The 12,103-nt window shown below is 56.6% G+C and overlaps 1 protein-coding gene across 4 annotated transcripts in view; it reads left to right on the top strand.

Annotated features, from left to right (window-relative positions):
- The first annotated feature begins 4,470 nt into the window (after positions 1-4,470).
- OSBPL2 (oxysterol binding protein like 2) overlaps positions 4,471-12,103 on the top strand; it is a 47,814-nt gene continuing 40,181 nt past the window's right edge. For 2 of the 4 annotated variants that reach the window (XM_030841649.2, XM_030841650.2), the window contains exon 1: positions 4,471-4,570. The gene's annotated coding sequence lies outside the window, so the exon portion shown is untranslated. The remainder of the gene's footprint in view (positions 4,571-12,103) is intronic. The other 2 variants (XM_060284439.1, XM_060284440.2) reach the window with 1 other exon arrangement.

The following is a 12,103-nucleotide window of genomic DNA, read 5'->3' on the forward strand; positions in this document are numbered from 1 at the left end:
GACATTTCTGTTTTGCTGATGCCTTTGTTATTCTGGGTTTTTTCATGCATGCAGCTCTAACTAATCCTAAAAAGCAGGAAGCTAAGTGGGCCCAAATGTCCCCCAGGCAAGGTAGGAGGCCAATTCAGAGTCATACAAGACATTCCATAGGGAAAAGAAAAAGTTGTCCAGTTCCAATAAATCCTGGGTCTGCAGCAGGCCCTTCTATGTCTTGGAGGATCCCACATATACCAGAGTGGGAAGGGCCCTGAGAAGGGGGACACTTGTTGGCTTTGTTTAAACAGCATTCCCAAACCTGTTTGCCTGTGGAAGCCTTTCCTCTAGAAACACCTGATAGCAGCCAGAAAGGCCTTGGGATTCCACGGTACCTCATTTGGGAAAGTCTTCAGAGGGTGATTAGGGCATTTAGCTGAGACGATACACCTAAAGGTACTCAGCCCAGGGCTGGGCACACAGTAAGTGCTCAATAAATGCTAGGGCTGCTACTGAAGCTAGAAGCGGGGCCCATGTCAGTCAACTCTGAGCATGGAAGCCACCCCCCCCACAGCCCCTCATTCCTGCCTGTTCCAGGGCTGCAGCCCCCACCCTGCTCTTTCTCTCCGCTTCCGTGGGTCAGCTGGCTCCTGCGGTCCCTTCGCGGGGCAGAGTGGCCTCCTGCAGAGGCTATAGGGGGCTGGGGGCAGCGCGCTGCTGAGCTGGGTGGGCTCCACCCGGGAAGCGCTGGTTTGCAAAGCTGCAGCACTGAGGAAGGCGCGGGGTAAAAAGTTTGTAAGAGGAATACATTTTTTCTCTTTTGGCAGAATTTAACGGGTGCAGATTGCTCAGGTCCCAAAGCCATGGGGAAAAAAAAAGAAAAAGCCCTTTGCCGCTGCTATTGATAACTTGTCTCTCTCACGTGGTGGGTTCAAAACTAAAAATACTCTTCTCCGACGGCAGGGAAGCTGAGCGCTGTCACGTTGCAGAGGAGACTTGAAAGCTGTGTGGGGAAGGCTCAGCTTGGGCCACGTGAGGGCCGGGGCCCCACCTCAGTGGCCAGCCACCCTCTGCCCACCCAGGTTGCATCCAGATAGAAGATTCCCCAGCATTCCACAGAAGGGAGCAGGGAAATGTCCTCTCCATGGACCAGGGAGGCGGCAGGGAGAGGAGTGAGCCTCGGGCCGGGCCTCCCCAGGGGCAAAGGCCAGGTCAGCAACACCGGGTACCCGGCATCCTTGGATGCCCAGCTCTGCTGCAACTCTGGCCGCACACTGAGATACAGAGACCCATCCAGGCTCAGAAACCTGCTGGGGAAGGAGGCGTGAAGCCGGGGGAAGACCAGTAGGCCGAGGGCAGGGCTGGTACCACACCGCTGGCCCGCTCCGCAGGGTGACCCTGGGCCAGCCCCTCTGTTCTCTGAGCCTCAGTTTCACCACTGAAGGGGGAGCAATAGTTTCTGCTGTGCCTTCTGATGTGATGGAAGGAAGGAGGGAGGCGCACGTGAATGTGCCTCCTGAGGGCAAAGTGAGGGTACGTGCTCCCGCGCGGCTGGGGCCTCCAGAGCCCAGGACTCCCGGCCTCGCGCCACAGGCTCAGCCGCTGCCCAGGGGGCTTGTGGGCCATGCTGTCACCTGATTCTGATTCAGAAGGAGTTGGGACAGGGAGGCTCAAGTCATCCTTGCCTGGGGTGGAGGGAAGGTCACAGGCAGACGTGACTGCCAGGTTGGCCTGATCTGGGAGCAGTTCTGGTGAGACCAGTCACCCCAAAAGTTATCTACTAGCCCAGCACTTCTCAAACTCTGAGAGTGCACACACGGATGGATCCCTGGGGTCCTGAACAGACTCTGGGGCCAAGCCAGGCCCGAGTTCTCAGGATGGAGGGGGACACTACGATGACCCGCCCCCTCCCGACCACGGGGCAGGGATCAGCTGATATCGTGGCCATGAGCCGCACATCCCCCTCCACTGGTCCCAGGAACACCTGGGCACCTATTTCAGATGCAGATCCTGGTCCGGGAGATATGGGCAGGGCTCTGCCTTTCTGACAAGCTCCTGGGCTGTGCCAGGCTGCTGGGTGGCAGGAACGCACTGGGTCTGGGCCACTTCCTCATTGCAGGTCCTGGGTGAGTTACTTCCCCTGCTGAGGCTCAGTTTGCTCATCTGTACAGTGGGAATGATGATACAGAGTGTTTATCTGATTGGCGGTTGTAAACGTGAAACTGGATGAGGCATGCAAATCATGGGGCACTGGCTAACGTCAGCTGTCGTCACCATCGTCACCATTATTGCCTGGTCCCAAACTCTCTTTGTCTGCTTTTCTGCTCCCATCTTTCATCCCATTCCTGGAGAATTTTGCTGGACTTGGCCGCCTGACCTAGTGAAGGTCATGAAAAATGCTCCTGATTGGTCCCAAGGCACCCTCCTTCCAGCCTCTAACTGAAGGACGATTCCTGCCCAGTTCACAGGGACCAGGAAAGAGGAAGCAACAGCTGACCCTTGGAGCCCAGTTTATTGCATCTGGTTAAAGGGGACAAGCCGACATCCCAGCCACGGGACCCATCTGGGATCAGAGCCCACTCCTACCCCTCAGGCCAGGGCAGAGATGGCGGTGCTCAGCCCTCAGTGATCCGTGGGCAGGTGGGAGGCCCATTCATCCCACCTCTCCTCTGGCCTGAGCTCTCTGATTCTGCACTCACCCCTGGAGTTCATGGCCGAGAGCTGGGCTGGTGCATGGGGCTCAGAGTCCTAAGAGGCTTGTCAGAGTGAGGGACCTGCGCTGGACTCAGGCCAGGCGCACGAGGGAAGCCGTGGAGCATCTCCGTGGCAACCGGCCTTGTCCTTGTCCTGGCTTGGGAGACTGCACGCTGCACCCTTCCCTCTCCAGCCGGTGTCAGTTTTTTCACAGGTAACCATGGCAATGCCTTTGTTTCCGAGGCCTGGCCCCGCCTCCCTCCCGGCTTTTCTCTCCAACAGTGGCTGGGAGAGCTCCTTCTCAGTCCCTGCACGTCTCCGGGCTCCCGCTGACAGTGGGCCCACCAGTGAGCTGGGGCCAGACCCTGGCATGGGGATGACTGGCTTTCTGGGCCCAGAAATGCAGCCTGGGCCGCAGCCCTGCCGCACGTGCTTCTGCCCCGCTGTTTACAGGAGGCAGCTTCATCTGCACGGGGGCTGCAGAGGCAGCCGCAGTCCAGCCCCCCGCGCCCCCGCTGGCAATGAGGAAATGTTCTGAGGAGGGAGTGCAGAGGCCAACTGGGGCTAGCTTTGTGGAAGACGCGGTGAAGGGCAGGAACCTCAGAAAGCGCTACGTGATCAGGGGTGGTCTATCGGCACTCTTGTGGCTCCAGGGTCCCAGCGATTCTTTGGTACCACCTCCAACTGGCTTAAGCAGAAAGGAAAACGTGGCCACTCACATTACTGAAAAGTCTAGGATAGAGCTTGCTGAGGGTGCAGCTGGTTCCAGGAGACCCAGGGGTATTTGCTCTTGCTTTCCTCTGGGTTGGTTTCATTCCCAGGTGCCCCCTCCCCTAGTGGAGACATGGTGCCCATCAGTAGCCCCAGACTTATCGATGCATCTTTCTGTCACCTAGCCCAGCTCTGTGGAGGTCTGTGACCTCAGTTTTCCCTCTGGCCTGAGCTCTCTGACTCCCAGCAAAAGTCCCAGGACTGACCTTCACTGGCCAGGACAGGGTCACCTGCTCACCCCTGATCCAATCGCTGTGACTCTCAGCAGCCAGCCTGATCCATGTTACTCCACCCACCCCAAACCAGACCCAAGATTTAGATGGGATTGGGTGGGAGAAACCTGGTTTTCAAAGGAAAACCTTGGTACTCATAGGCTCAAAGAGGTTAGTTTACTTGCCCACGGCCATACAGCTGGTAAGGATGCAAGCTCGGGTCTGACTCCAGAGCTTCTGGGCTTAACCATGGCGTCACTACGGGTCAGTAAGAGCCCCCAAAGGTTTTAAACAAGGGAGTGAACGGTCAGGGATGCAGCCGGAGGGTACACTGGCGCCGGGTTTTGGTGAGTGGTGAAAGGCATGGCACGGAGGGTGGACGGTGGGAAGCCCTGAAAGATGCTTGAGCTGAGAAGGCAGCTTTAGGAGGGTGACTCCCGCCTCCGCCCGTCCCCGGGGGTTGGGAGCGCCAGGCGCGGAGGACTCAGCGCGCCATGTACCCGCGCCCCGGCCACCCGACTCGCTGTTTGTAAACTCAGCTCATCCAGCCACGCCCCTTCCTCCCACCCGCCCGCCCCTTTCGGGTCAATATCTGCATATCCCCGCCCCCCCTGCCTTGATTGGTTACCCGAGTCGTCATTCCTCCGCGTGGGCCGGACTCCCATGGGGCGGGGGGCGGGGCCGATCAGGCGGTGCTATTAGCATACTCCCGCCTCCCGGCTCGGCCCTCGGGCCGGGCGCTGATTGGGCGGGCGGCGGCCGACGCGACGGCGCCGGACGCAGTGAGTGGCGGGCGCCGGCTGTCAGTCGACTGGGCAGCCGGCCGCACTTCCGCCTTGGTGTCAGTGGGTCGCGGGCCTGCGGGGCGGGGGCGGGGCGGGCAGCGGAGCTCGGTCGGCGCTGGAAGGATCGCGGTCCAGGTGAGTGACCCGGCCGGGACCCCGACCCCGAGTTGCCTGGGAACGGCGCCCAGCATCGGGCGGGCGGGCCTGGGCTGCGGGCGGCGGGGAGGCCGGGCCGGGACGAGTGGAGCCGGAGCCCCGTGACCCCCGCGCGCCGGCCAGGCCCCGACCCCGGCCCGGCCGGCCCCCCGCCGCCCGCCCGCCCGCCCGCCGGCCGCGTCCCGGCCCGGAGGAAACTTGGGAGGAAACTTGGCTGCCGGCGGCGGGGGCGGCGGGCCTGGATACCGGGCGGTCGCCCAGACCCCGCGTCGCCGGGCAACTGCGGCCCCGGGCCGCACTGCCGGACACCGCACCCGGAAGTCGGCTGGAGAGCTGGCCCGGGCGCCCCTCTCAGCGGCAGGGATGAGTCGGGGGCCGCGCTGGGCAGGGGCGCTGGGACCCCCGACTTCCCCTTGTGTCTAAGGTAGCCGGCGCCCGCGGTCAACCAGTCAGGAAGGGTCCAGGGTGAAGAGTCAGTGTCCGCGCTCGCGGGGCAGCCCTCCCTCCGCTCCCCTGCCCGGGCGACCACCTGTGGGTTTGTCTCGACCCTGCAAGGTGTTGTGCTCGTGTCCACCCCTTCCACTGCTCTTCGTTTTGTTTTTGTCAACCTCAGCAGACGGTACCTGCTGTGGAGAGCTCTTTACCTCACACATATGTTAGATCAATTAGATTTGTAATCTGATTTTAAAAGCTTCCTTCTGTTTCCAGTTACATTCCAGAAATCAGCAGAATAAATCTTGAGACTTTATAAGCCCAGAACAAGACTGTTGGGTAATCACCAATCAGTGTTCCCGGGTTTTTCTGGGAGAAGCAACCAGGTGGTGTTACGATGTCCCTGGCCCTCTTGAGTGTGAGGGTCACCTCCCCGGAAGCTGTGTTCCTGTCCCTGGGGTTTTTATACTGACGGGTCAGTCTGGGACAAGCTTTTGCACTAGTCCCTTTTCTGGGGCTGCCCGTGCACATCTGGAGACGTGGTCTCACTCGGTTCAGTTCAACAGACATTTCTGGGATGCCCGCTACATGCTTGGCTGCAAGCTGCGGGACCTCTCCATCCACTGGAGCTGGAGAGAAGAGGTGTCGTGGGACCCCCGTCCTTGTGGCTCCTTGCCCTGGTGGCAGAGTGAAGGCCCTTGATGACTTTGTGTGCTTGGCAGTGTTTTCCCGTCTCTCCTGGCCTCAGTTCCTTCCTCTGCGACGTGTGCCGTTTACCTGGCAGGGCCGATAAGAGCAGCAGATGAAATGCTTGTCTCCAGCAGTCCCTGGCCTGTGGTAGGTGCTCCAAATTGTTCGTTCCCGTCCCCCTTGATGAAGACGGGAACCTTATCGGCTGCACTTCCCGCTTGTCCAGGGCAGCGCCTGGCAGGGTGCTGTGATTTAGTACGCAGATGACTGAATCTCCTTAGAATGTACCTTTCCCGCTTGCCTCACCTGTCCTTCTGTTAATAACAGCTCTTATCTAAGATGACAGTAATACGTGACAAGTGTTGTTCCAGGACTGCTATAAGCACATTATATTCACTTTATTCATGTGGTTTTCACAACAAACTACAAGACTTGTTCTTAGTTCCATTATCCTTTGTCTATTCATGAGGAAGCTGAGGAACAGAGAGGTTAAGTAACTTACTCTAAATCACAAAGTAGTTAGTTATGGATCAGGGATTTGAACGCAGGCAGTCTGGCTCCAGAGTCTACACCCTTAAATACCGCTCTCTACTGCCTTTTAAAAACCAACGTTTTCATTTACAAGGTCCCCTCAGCATTTTTCTGTGGAACATTTAGTTGTGCTGCATTACCGTGTGTCAGAACTTTGTTTCTTGCAGCACACATAACTGATCGATTTTCATTTTGGGTGAGCATGAATGTTTAGAAAACCATTTTATTTCTTCTAAAATAAAGTAGTAATTCTCTATCTGGCTATCCAAGATTTTGCTGAAATACCCCACCTGCTGCCCCGTTCCCTGGTTAGTAGGGAAGTCGTTGATGTTCACGGTGTGAAAAGGGCGAGTTGGCGGAGGAGGGGTGATGATGGATAGACACACTATAAAGCATGAGGTTGTGATTTTGAATTCATTTCTGAGCGAACTTAATGTGGTGAACTTAAAGCCGTAAACCGTGTACTTAGGGCTTTCCTTTCTCCTCCCATGTGCGTTCAGGGGGGTCAGCTCTGGTTTAACATTTTGATGAGCAGTGTTATTTCAGTGTTTAAAAAGTGCCACTTGACCCTCGTCCTCGTGCCTCTTATCCATGCCTTCCAGGAAATGCTAGCAAATGAGTCTTGGATATGTACTTAAAACTAGGTCGACTTTTAAAATCTTGTTATATTCAGCTAATTACGAAAGTGACAATTCTTTTTCTGGTGGCGAAATTTTGGAAACGTTTTATGTGTTCTTATACTGTCTTCAAATGATTTCCTTAGTATTCCTGTGAAAAGCCAAGGCCGTGTCTTTTCCTAGGAGTTTGGCTCTGGTGGGTATAAGGTGTGCAGGGCTTGCATCTTTGAGCAAAAGCTGTGATGACCGTCCTCAGGTGGCTAACATGTTCCACTTGAGAGTTTAAGAATCTTTCCGGAGGTGGCCTGGGGCTCTCAGGTTTTGGCCCCATTGCTCTCTAACTTTGATGGGAGGAAAGTTACTTATCTGCTCTTGCCTCAAGGGCGTTGGCCTGTAAAGTGGGTTATTGCCAGGAATATAGGTGAAAATGTAACCTGAGAGGCTCTGGTATTGTAGTAGGTGCTGAGTAGACCTTCTGTCCCAGACCTGAGAGCACTGAAATTGACCCCACCCGCCGCTGACACAAACAAATGCAGTGCAGAAGTGAAGCTAAGGGAATCTTTGGTAGGTAGGGTTGCAGGTCTCCTGAAATGAGCTACAGTGACATTTCTGTGTTATGACTATTCAAGTGGGGTTGTCTTATAAAGGACCCCTGGGCCCATGCAGTACCTCTCCTGAGGACTCAGGATGGAACGCAGACAGCGGGGTGAGGTTTCCTTTCTGAAGCTTAGTGCACTTTAAGGTTGAACGATGGCTTATTGAGACTGGAAGGGAGGTAGCATTTGAACACTACTGATTATGTACAAATACTTAAATCCTAAGAATTTGTAATATTCTAGGTTCTAGTTTGGCACTTTAAATGCAGTTTCCATGTACAGTGATTAATTTGTGTCTCTGCTGCAGTCAAAGTGTTTTTGCTGATAAATCCCAGGCGTTGGCGTTGCAGCCGTATCACGCTCTGGCTGGAAGCGTGTGTGGAGTATCGGCCCAGCCCTGCAGCTCCCCTTAACAAACACGCAATGAAATGGTCACTTCGACGTGTCCATGAACTTTGTGGGCTTATTTCCTTTTCCTTCCAAATTCAGAAAAGAACTCAGGGTCATTGGGCAGAATTTCAAAGCATCACCGTCTTTCAGCTGGATCTCCCGGTGGTGCAAATACTGTAATCTCTGCAATGAGCTAAACAGTGGAGGTCCACCTTCAGAAGGGACTGTGTGTGAGAAACATGGAGGTCTGGAGACTTCTGCCGGGTGTTTGTGTGTCTCTTTCTTCGCTTTTTCATTTCATCAGTGGAATTCTTGCAGGATTTCTTTTGAGACACAAACTCCCACGTCAGTGCTGGCTGGCTCGGCCCTGGCCCTGTAGCCTGGGAGCCTGGTGGGAAGGTGCACACTGTTGAGGGCTTACAGGGCCTGGCACTCTCTCCTGGGCACACACACACACAGCCTCCCTGTCTGTTCAGGACGCCTCTGCACCCCTGGGCGCCAGGGTCACATAAGCAGAGGGAATGGTCTGTGTGGCTTTGGGTTGGGCAGACCTGTCTAACCTCTGAGCTCATACCTTTACCAAAGGGGTGGGACCACTGGCCTTAACAAGTGCCCAGGGAAGCACCTGTTCCAGGCAGGACGCGGGTTCTTGGGGGAGAGCCTGGCGTGAGGAATGGTCTTGTAGGGAAGTCGTCCTGAATCCAGGTTCTAGAAAAGACGATGGTCGCCATGGGGGCAGGGGAGGCTGTGTGTTTTACTGAACAAACGAAAGGCTGATTGTGAGAAAAGATCAGCTGTGACCTGGCGCCTGTACCACCGTGCTTGGCTGGAAAGTGACTTCCGCTGTTGCTTTAAACCAGGTAAGCATGTGATTTGATGGCCAAACTGTGAAACTTTGAGGGTGGAAAGGAGCACCATGAAGAATTCTAGCGGTGACAGAATTCTTCGCGGGGCGCCCTGCTCGACATGCGACAGGGGAGAACCAGAGCCATCCTGTCCCTGACTTGGTACCAGTGAGGCACCAGTGCCTGTGTTCTAAAGATTAACTGTGGGGCGTGTTCTAACACACCAGGGAGAGGGTAGGGGGGTCCCGGGGCGGGGGCGGCTCCAGAGCGCTGCCCTGGGCTCTGTCTCAGAGGTAGGGCACTGTGGGTTCGGTGCTGAGGCTTCTCACCAGAAAAACCTGCGGAACTCTGTAGAAAGTGTAGGCTCACGGCCAGCCCCGGATCTCCTGGATCCAGGCTTCCAGGCGGGAGGCCCAGGGCCGTGTGTGTGTGTGGGGGGGGGGGGGGGCACACTCCCATGATTCCAGTGTGGCTGGTGTGCTCGCCAGAGCTTGGGACCCACCATGGGGTGCTAACCTGTTTTGCATCAGGGACCCCCTCCTTTGAGAACTGAATGAAGAGTCGGAGTCGTGTTCCTGGGGGAAAATGAACACAAACAGAATTTTGCAATTTTTCTCTTTTTATTTGTTTCTCTTTTTTTTGCGGGGGGGTGGTTAGAAATTCGTGGACTTCCCTGACCTTGGTTTAAACACCCACCCCGTTAGTGCTCAGGAAGCATGGTTAGGGGTGACTGGGGCAGGCGGGACACCAGATGATACATTTCTCAGCAGGGTGAAACCGGTCAGGGGCCCTCAGCAGGGTGAAACCGGTCAGGGGCTGAGCAGGTCCTACTTGGGCGAGAGCTGGCGGGAAGAACCTGGAATAGGAGAGGGAAGTGGGCGAAAGGGCGAGGCTGTGAAACCGGACCCTGCCCTGTGATGGAGGTGGCATCGGAAGCATCCTGCCCCAGTGCGTCCGGGCCCTTGGTCCTCATCAGAGATGGACAAGCCGTGGGGAGGGGCACTTCAATGGTCTGCCTTCTCCGCGGCTGTCAGCGCGCTGCCTCTGGTGTGGCTGCCGCTCTTGTGGTTTTCTCTGAACACGGGCCCAGAGGCTATGGACAGGCTCCCTGTTCAGAGCCCTCTCACCCACTCCCCAGGCTGCATTCAAACCACTCTGCTTTACTCTGGGTTCCAGAATGATGAGGTTGATTCGGACAAACGCGTCTGCACCAAAGAACATCCATTCATCTCGTGCGGTACTTGTTTGCAGTGCTCTGTGCCGGGTTGTAAAAACGTGTTCCTCGACATGCGTGGTACGTCTTCGGTGCTCACTGTTGCATAGGAAGCAGTTGGTGCGGGGGTGGGGGCGTGGCACGGGGCTGGAGGGAGTCTGTCGTGGGCGAGGATGTGGGTGGGGCTCTAGGCTCCTGCCGAGTCCCGACAGGAGGTGTGGCTCCCGTGGCCGCTCCTGGGGGCCGGGCTGGTTGCCCTGTGCCTGCCCTTCAAGGCCTCCCCATTGGCGTGGAGTATGGCAAACAGTGGGCGACTAATGCAGTTGTTTACACAGCAGGAGGTTCCTTTACCTTCCTCAGGTCTGCAAACTTTCAGTTTCTTGCCCGAACCCCTAAGCACGTTGGCCAGTCCGTGTGCTGACTGTAACCTGCTCGCTGGCGGGGATGAGACGGGAGGCCTTCCGGGGCTAGGCTGCCCCGGCCGCCGACGCTGACACCCACCCTCAGGGAAGAAGCGTTACGTTCCCCGAAGCATCAGGCAGCTGATGTCGTGATGAAGATCACGCAGCCCTGCAGAAGGCCGGTGCTCTTAAAGCTGCACAGACAGAAAGCACACGTTTACTTGTTTTGCCCTCAAAATGGCGCCTCCTGCACAACTGGGCTGAACCGGATTCCGCTCGAGTATAAGGAACCAGTGTCCAAAAGGCCACTCGATGCCTCCCCGGGGGCACCGAGACACGCGTGCGCGGGCGCTCTGCAGATGATGGCCACCCTTTCAAGAGGCTTTGCTGGGAGTAGAGTCGGGGCATTTATTTGATTCCACCACTAAGCTTTTACAGACACAGGAATATGAAGGCCTGATCTTTCTTCAGCAGCCAGCAAAATGCACATTCAGGGAGTACAAGGTGAGAAAGCCAGGGTGGCTTTGGGCATAAGAATAAAGGACAGGCTTGGCCTGATGCCCTTCTCTGCGCTCCATCCGTGGCTGGCCGTGGAAGGCTGCGGAGACTGGGCCAGCCCTGCTGCCGCCGCCTGGACTTGTGCGCAGAGGCCAAGCACTGCCGGCTCCGCCTGCCGCCTCCTTCCCACGTTCCTCCCTCTGCTTGGTGGGGCCACTGGAGCTTCCTAGGGCCCCCGTGGTGTCCCAGCCCAGTGAGGCCCTAGAGCGCTCTGTCCAGGATGGACGCCACCTGCCACCTGTGGGCAGTTGAAGTGGAAGAAATTCAACTGGGTCGCATCACAGAGAAAGAAGCATTGGCTTCCTCTCCACTTGATTCAAATGCTTAAGGTCACCCGCGGCCAGTGGCCACTGCCCTGGGCAGAGCACGTCCGAGCATTTCCAGCATGGCCGGAGGTTCTGCAATGCGGCTCTGGAATCTGTACAGGTTGAGTGTTTGTTTCCAGTTAAGTTTTGTTCTTTTTGTTTTGTTTTTTTTTGCGGTACGCGGGCCTCTCACTGCTGCGGCCTCTCCCGCTGCGGAGCACAGGCTCCGGACGCGCAGGCCCAGCGGCCATGGCCCACGGGCCCAGCCGCTCTGCGGCACGTGGGATCCTCCTGAACCAGGGCACGAACCCGCGTCCCCTGTATCGGCAGGTGGACCCCCAACCACTGCGCTACCAGGGAAGCCCCAGTTTTGTTCTTTTACAAAAGAAAGAAAGTGGGCACCATGGCATGGTGGGCGTGACTAGGATAGGGGTCGTTAGGCATCCAGGTGGGCTTACTTTGCAAAGTGGACATCTCAAAACTGAAACACTGAAACAGTCAGTGACCATGGAGGTGGTGTGGCCAGGAAGCACTGTCCTCCCTCAGTGGCACTGCCCCGTGGAGAGGGTGAGGCCTCCTGGAGGCCCCAGGGCTGGTGGTGGCCCCGGGCCTTGTGCCTTTCCCGGGAGCGGCCGGGTTGGGAGAGCCTCCCCAGGCCGGCGCTGTCCTCAGGGTGTGTTCCCATCACCTAGCAGCCTCGGTTTCACTTTTCCCAATTTAATTTTCCCATCCCCATCCTTCAGTTCTTAATTCCTCCTGATAATAATTGTGTCCATTGCGTGTTAAACTCTGTGGTTTCCACACTCAGAAGTGACACTGGTTCCACATTTTTGGTGGGCACCCCAGCCTGTGTGCTCTGGTAACATTTAGGCGTCACCATAGCATCTTTCTGGGGTGTGACAGGCCAGCCTCAGGCGGCGTGGCCAGGGTGGTC

This window comes from Globicephala melas, chromosome 15 (assembly GCF_963455315.2).
Source record: "Globicephala melas chromosome 15, mGloMel1.2, whole genome shotgun sequence".
NCBI classification, from domain to species: Eukaryota; Metazoa; Chordata; class Mammalia; order Artiodactyla; family Delphinidae; genus Globicephala; species Globicephala melas.